The 7,678-nt window shown below is 44.5% G+C and overlaps 1 long non-coding RNA gene across 1 annotated transcript; it reads right to left on the bottom strand.

The window, feature by feature from the left end:
- Positions 1-574: 574 nt before the first annotated feature.
- Positions 575-3,865, bottom strand: LOC150039393 (uncharacterized). The gene is made up of 2 exons (XR_016534437.1): positions 3,788-3,865; positions 575-762 (listed from the first exon to the last, which is right to left on the bottom strand). It is a non-coding gene; the product is annotated as an uncharacterized LOC150039393 (long non-coding RNA).
- Between the last annotated feature and the right edge of the window lie 3,813 nt (positions 3,866-7,678).

The following is a 7,678-nucleotide window of genomic DNA, read 5'->3' as shown; positions in this document are numbered from 1 at the left end:
TAAGTAGTTCTAAATACCTATCTTACCTGAAAACTCTTTTTAAAATTTAAAGAGCTTGTAACATAGTGTATTGGAAATAAATTATTTTCACTATAGACTATTAGAGGTAGAATGATGTAAATTATATGCATATTTTTCTAGCAGTACTTTTTTATTTTTCTGCTGGTCATGGGGTTTGAACTCTGGGCCTGGGCACAATCCCTTTGCTCTTCAGCTCAAGGCTATTGCCCTGGCCCTTGAGCCAGGGGCCACTTCCGGTTTTCCTAGTGGTTAATTGGAGATAACAGTCTCATGGTATTTAGTACCCTGGCTGGCTTTGAACCCAGATCCTCAGATCTCATCCTCTTGTGTAGCTAGGATTACAGGAGTGAGCCACCACTCCTGGCTTTTTTGTAGCAATTCTGAAAAATGGATACACAGGGAAGAAAGAAAATGAATTGAGAGAAGAAGGCCAGTAGTTGTGGAGACATACAATTGGTAAATTCATAAACTAGCCAATTCAAGATTATGATGTATGTACATATGTATACATGCATTGATGAGTTCATAGAAACATACACACGCTGAAGACAGGTTACTATTACCAATATATAATTTATTTAATAAACATACAGAAAATTTAAACAGTGATGGGTATAAAGATAGTGTGTTTGTCACTGAAAGACTTCTTCAAAGAATATATCTACAGCAAAGTCTGGACGATATATGTTCCATGTCTTTTCTTTATGTGGATTGTCCAGGTCAGCTCGTGTTAAATAAAGTCTAAGGACAGGAAAAAAAGTCATTACATTTTCTTTTAGGGCTTACAGTATGTGATTGTAGATCTTAATGTACTATGTTATTTCTCTTCTCGTTTTTTTGCCCTTATGGTTTTTCTCATGTTGTTACTGTGTGTGACTTGCTACCTGGTATATTGTATACACATTTATTTGTTTATTTGAAACAGGGAAGGGATGGGGGGAAAAGAGAGGACTGGGAGGTGGAGGAGGGGACAAAAGCATGAGAAGGGGTACAATTATATGAGAAGTAATGCACCTACTACCTGACGAATATAACTATAATCCATTTTTACATTCTCCCGACATTAAAAAAAGAACAATAAAACCAAAACAGAATAGTCATCCAATAGCACACCCTTGTTTACAAAGAGACTTGCTGGCTGCAACCAGGATTTAAGTCCTACTTGTCTTCACTACTTAGCCCATTCTGCCTCTTTGGAATGACATAAAAGACCTTAATCTTCAGAAACAAATTGATCAGTCACAACGTGCCTGTTAGAGAATTACTGACACCCACATTGAGCATATTATCTAAGTGTTTTGTAAAACTTTTTAAATTTCATTTGTCAGGTAGTAGGAGGTGCAGGTCTTCTTACACATTAATACACCTTCTCATGTGTTTCTCCCTGTTTCCCTCCACCCACCCCCTTCCAATCATGTTGTTTCGCCCCTTTCCCTACTTCAAATAAACAAACAAACATATATTCTAAGTGTTTATAATTAACAAAAGTTACCAAGGGGCTGGGAGTTTGGCCTAGTGTAAGAGTGTTTGCCTAGCATGCATGAAGACCCAGGATCAATGACTCAGTACCACATACATAGGAAAAGCTGACAGTGGTGCTGTGGATCAAGTGGTAGGACTCTAGCCTTGAGAAGGCCAAAGAACAGTGCAGAAGCCATGAGTTCAAGCCCCAGGACTGTCACAATAATTACCAAGACATAATTGGGTGTATAATGACACCTCGTAATTAAATAGTGTTCTGGGGTTTTTTTTTGTATTTGTCTTTGTTTACATTAATGACAGTAGTGGGGTTTCTACTCACGACCTTGAGTTCTCAATAAACTTTCTCTGCTCAAGCTGACCCTCTCTTACTTGAGCTCCAGTTGCATTTCTGATTTTTCAAGGACTCATTGGAGATAAGTGTGACATAGACATGCCTGCCCAGGCTAGCTTCAAACTGTTCCTCAGATCTCAGCCTCCTGTGTAGCTAGAATGACAGGTCACTGAGCCACCAGTGCCCAGCTATATCGCCCTGAATCGGTGAAATGATGTTTTTGTCTAAGCCACAATCTCATCAGTGTAAAAAAGATTTATCAAGGGCCGGGAGTTTGGCCTAGTGGTTAAAGTGCTTGCCTAGCATGTATGAAGACCCGGGTTCGATTCCTCGGTACCACATACATAGAAAAAAGCCGGAATTGGGCCGGGAGTTTGGCCTAGTGGTTAAAGTGCTTGCCTAGCATGCATGAAGACCCGGGTTCGATTCCTTGGTACCACATACGTACAAAAAAGCCAGAAATGGTGCTGAGGCTCAAGTGGTAGAGCTCTAGCCTTGAGAAAGTCCAAGGACAGTGCTCAGGCCCTGAGCTCAAGCCCAGGACTGGCAAAAAAAAAAAGATTTATCAAGCAAGGAAAAAATGATACCAATTTTCCAGAAATGACTACAAAAAGGAGGATCCAATGTTCTTATAATCTCCAATGAGATGATGGTGGTGGAAAGGACAAAGCTATCCTTTAGCAAGAACCAGTTTGACAAGAAGCAACAAGTAAACACCCTGCCTTTGTCGAGGACTTTGCTCAAGAGACAGCTGGACACGTAAGAAAATTGATAGAATTTTTCCTTTAAATGTAGAGTTTACTCTTTCCAAAATCAAATTGTATGTGAGTTACAAATCTGTAGAAATGAGGCTTTCTTGCTGCTGTCTTAATAGATTTGAGGTATTATCAGGCCCAGTTCAGATTTCAAGAGAAGTCTGGCACTGGATGTAACCAATACTATCCAGCCCCTCTTCTGGCTTTTTCTATATATGTGGTACCGAGGAATCAAACCTGGGTCTTTGTGCATGTTAGACAAGCACTCTACCACTAGGACAAACTCATGGCCCAAGGTCTTCATTCTCCTCCCCACCCCCCCCTCTTTCTCTCTCTCTCTCTCTCTCTCTCTCTCTCTCTCTCTCTCTCTCTCTCTCTCTCTCTCTCTCTCTCTCTCTCTCCCTTTTGGTGGGTCATGGGGCCTGAGTGATGTCCCTGAGCTCTACAATCCAAGAATAACACCCTACCCTTAACCCAACCCCTATTTCCCTTTTCTAGAGGTTAATTGGAGATAAGAGTCTCAGGTCCTTTAGTGCCCAGGGTGGCTTTGAGCCTTAATGTTTTGATCAGGCTCTTGAGTAGCTAGGATAATAGGCCTGAGCCACCTCCCCCAGCTCCAAGGTCTTCATATCTATCCTCACACTTTTATGAGGACATGGCAACAGTCATTTCTGCCTTGATGTGAATGATCTAGAAAGTGTTTTTCTTTTTACCACCACAGGTCAATACTCCTGAAAACTGAGTCTTTGTAGGTTCAGGAATGAGTTTCTAGATAAAGTAGTAGGTTCTTAGCAATAATACATCATTCAGTTATGAGGAAACCTTTTCAAAGGGGAGGTTAACCAAACAATGCTTTTGAAATTGTTAATACTTCTCAGGCCTTAAAACTTCTGTCCTACATGGAAATGTGCTTACAGCAGAAGAAAGCCAGCTAAAGCCTCCCTAGACTAATCCCACAATCATGACCCAATAAAGTGACATCCACTTAGACCTTTCTATATTCCAGGAACCGGGTAGATGTACACTTCGTGAGAGAACTTGATCATTATTATGATCTGGGTAATTGCCTCTTCACTGACACATTGCCTTATGGTAGGGGATAGGAAATGTTTGCTTAAGCAATTCTTTATTTTTGTAGAAAATGAGCTTAGTATAGTAGGCAAAGGAATTGCCAATCTGTCTTACAATCTGTCCTTACCTGTTTTTCTCTATGAGAGATGTATGGAACCACATGAAGAATGCGCAGTCATCATAATAGTTTGGAAGCTTCTAAAAACACATGATTAAAGAAAGAGGTGATTTGTATAATAAAATGGATACCAAAAACTAATAATTGCATTGGGGTTGACGTTCCTTCCTTCTGCCTTTTTGTGTACATCAATTGCAACATCCTATCTATTACAATGTACTCAGAGGCTTGAAGAGAATACTTTTTCATTAAAAATATAAAGGATCAAAATTACTACAATGAAATAGAAAACAAGTGTTCAGTTGGATTTCATTAAAAGACATAATCAGGGTGAAAAAATATAGCACCAAAATAGAGGGAAACATAGGCATATTTTGTATCTGGATGGGATCTTGTATTCACAATATTTTTAATTCAAAAACTAATGTCTGAAAAACAAAAGCAGATGCAACAAACACCAAGGGTTTGAGCATATACTTCAGTTAGTCAGAGAGTATACCCCAAAGGTGGCAAGCACATGCAGAGCAGAGCTGGACTTCTACTGTCTCACCCACTAGGATCACCAACAAAATTCAGCAAAACCACAGACCACTGGAGTCCTCAGACCTTGCTGACACAAATGCCAAATGGGAAAGCAATGGTAGAAAAGCGTCTGTGGGTTTCTCAATAAGTTGAACATAGAATGACCATTTGGCACCAATTCAACTTCAGGGATGTTTTTATATGATTAATACAGACAATGATCTCTCAATCTGATTAGAACACCACTAAAGAATCAACTAAAGACCTATGTTTAGACACACACACACACACACACACACACACACACACACACACACACACACCCCAAACATACTGTGGTGAATTCTTCATCCTTTCTGTTTGCTCTGCTTTCATTTTGACTCTGTTAGGCTGGAATACCAGAAGCAGGGCACAGCCACCCCCAACAGTTTCCAGTCTCTGCTACCTCTCAGTTCCTCAGTGGGAATGAGCTAGACACTTGTCTCATGCACCCATTTTCTAGTGATCACCTGTCTATGTGAAAGCAGATACAATGCACTTGACCTAGTGACCTAGTGACTCCATACTACCAGGGACCTCTGAAGATATGTCATAGTGACTACTTGTGTTACAGCACCTTGGACCACAATGAAACCTCCCATGGAAAACCTGCTAAGGTCATACCTGGCCCCCAGGAGAATGTTATTTGCTTCTAAGGTTGCCTTGTGTCCCTCTACTGGTCAGGTATCAGTTTCCCCTGGATGGCTCCCCTCCATCCACTGGCCCTGCAAGATGTGCTGCCTTTCCCTTCTCTGTCATAAACTGCTTCTCTTATTCACTGTGTTGTGTTTTCATGCTTTGTTGGTGACTTATGTAATAAGCATATACAACCTGCTCTATTCAGGGTTTTCCTAGAGTGATTAATTTGGTAGAAAGTCAGACAGCAGATATAGGTCATCTGTCAGTACAAACAAGCTTCCTGTGAGGAGCATCCATGGTCACCAGTGGGACAATTAGACATGAAGCCACTCCCCACCAGGACCTGAATCTCCACTCCATGATCTGGGTCAGTTAACCTTTTCCCATTCCCTTATGTGATGGATGAATCACAGAGCCAGAACTCAGTATGAGCAGAGGGGCAGACACCCCAGAGAACTGAGTGCCACACCTGGCTTCTCAGTGGAAATGTCTCATTCCCACAACCATCCCATCATCTTCCCTGGCTCTTGCCCATCAGTGGCAAGGTCCTTACTGCTTCCAGGCCATCCAGATGCTGAAGTGCTTCTTGGTCGGAGGGCTTGCAGTGTCATTCTGTCCCGGGGGCTCCAGTGTACATGACAGGACATAGCTAGGCAAGGGGTGTGAGGTGAGCAGATCAAATTGAAGCTTGGGACCTCCCAGCGTCTGCTTAGAATTCAAAGCCTACCACCCACCTGGTCACTGCCCCTAGGGAGTGTAAGTCCTCAAGTCCAGACATGTGACACTCAGGCTGGCACCACTTCCCAGTGACAGGCGACTCTCCCTGTCCTAGTGCCTCCCAGCTCACCTGGCCTCCTCGCTGAGCCGCTTCAGGTCTCTGAACCAGCCTAGAAACATTTCCTCTGGGGTGATGTGTTCATAGCTGCAGCTTGCCTGTAGCTGCTTCAGTTGCTCCATGATTGCATATTCCTGGCCAGGGAGAGCATGAGGAGAGTGGAGGGCTGCGCTGTGATGCCCAGAGGATGACCATTCACCAGACTTTGCTCTGGGAAGCCTCAGTGCATCAGGGTGCTGTGGCTCTCATAACTGTCCACACTCATTCACAGGAAGATCTCCTCTCCCACTTCACATTCCCACCCTGTCTTCGGGAAAGATCTGCACTCTGAACCAAATTTCCCTACCGGTCATAGTGACTGAAGCTGACTCTGCTGCTGGTCCCCATCCAGCCAGGAGGGCACCTGAAACTCACCTTTCTCAATTTCTCAAAATGGATGACTCCCTCCTAGAAGGCAGAGAACAATGTGAGGAGAACCCCGCCCTTCCTCCCTTCAGTCCTCCCTGTCAGGGGCTGGTCCTCTTCCATGGGACAGAGGGCATCTACATGTGCCTGTGAACAAAGTCCTAGATGGGACCTGGACACATCTCCAAAGAGGTTCTGGGATCATCTTGTCCAAACCTTTTGAGGACATGGGGAGACTGAGGGCTCAGCTGAGCCGGACTCACAAGTGCCTGCTTGGCCTGTTCTTTGTTTTCCACTAATCCCAACTGCCCACTGTGCCCAGAGGAACTTGAGTCCCAGCTGTGCTATGTGCCCTAGCTCCCTGTCCCAGCAGCTCTGGATGTCCCTTCTTAAGATGGATGCAGTGATATCTTAAGAAACTCTTCACTGTGCCAGAATTCAGCACACAGCAGGAGACTTTCTGTCCCAACCCCAGCAGCTCAGTGATGCCCAGACTACTCACATCCAGGAAGTCCCTAAAGGCCGTGTCGATCATTCGGAAGTCTCCCAGGAAAGTTTTCAGGTAGGGCACAGTGCCCTTGATGTGAACCTGTGGAATTGGATGGGTTGATGTGCCATGGCCTAGGACCCCATTGCAGGCCTCCCCAGACAGCCTCCATCCTCACAGGGCCTTTCTTATCAGAGTCACCTGAGGACCTTCTGCCAATCTGTTAGAGCCCCTTCCCTGCACTTGGGATAATAAACAGTATAAGGGTGGCATTGACACCTCCCCAAGTTAGGGAGCCTCTGAAGGCCACCTGCCACACAGGCTTTGCCATGCTCTTGCTTCTACTCCTCCTTTGTCTCTGGCAGCCACTCAAGACAAGGGATTATAAGAATCAAATCCCATGTCTATGGAGTTATTTCAGGCAGGGGAACAAGAGGTAAGATGAGCAAGCAGACCTCTCTTCTCTTCTCTTACAGGCACTCTTGGTGCGTTCAGGACACAGTCACTCACCATGTCCTCAGCTTGCCTCTGGCCTCTCTTGGCCTTCTTCTCCTGGGGGGCAAAGTCACCAGGCTCCTGTCACAATGGAGAGCAGAATTCCTGAGACATGTGTCCACTCAACCTTTGTCCCTGACGTGAGCATGGATGGTGCCAAAGCTAGTGCCACCTGCTGCTCTGTTCTGGTTAAGTCTCTGCCTCAGCAGATCTGTGGGATGCCATGCTGTGAACTGGCCTCTCTCTGCCTGCTTCCTCATCTGCAAACTCTGCAAATAAATAACTTTCCTCTGAGCGCTATGGGATCCAGTGGTCTCTCCCACTGTTGGTGCTGCCCTGAGTCTCTCTGCCAGTGCCTTCTCTGGACTCCTGGAAATTTCTTTCTCCTCATTGTCTCATCAGTCATGCAGATTCCTCAGTCTTCATAGGTGAGAGGAGAGGACCGAGTAATAGGAAGGGATGGTGGCCTGTCCACTTC

Source organism: Megascapheus bottae, unplaced genomic scaffold, assembly GCF_031878675.1.
Source record: "Megascapheus bottae isolate mThoBot1 unplaced genomic scaffold, mThoBot2.hap1 HAP1_SCAFFOLD_40, whole genome shotgun sequence".
In the NCBI taxonomy this organism is placed as follows: Eukaryota; Metazoa; Chordata; class Mammalia; order Rodentia; family Geomyidae; genus Megascapheus; species Megascapheus bottae.
This window is presented reverse-complemented; position numbering and strand designations above follow the sequence as displayed.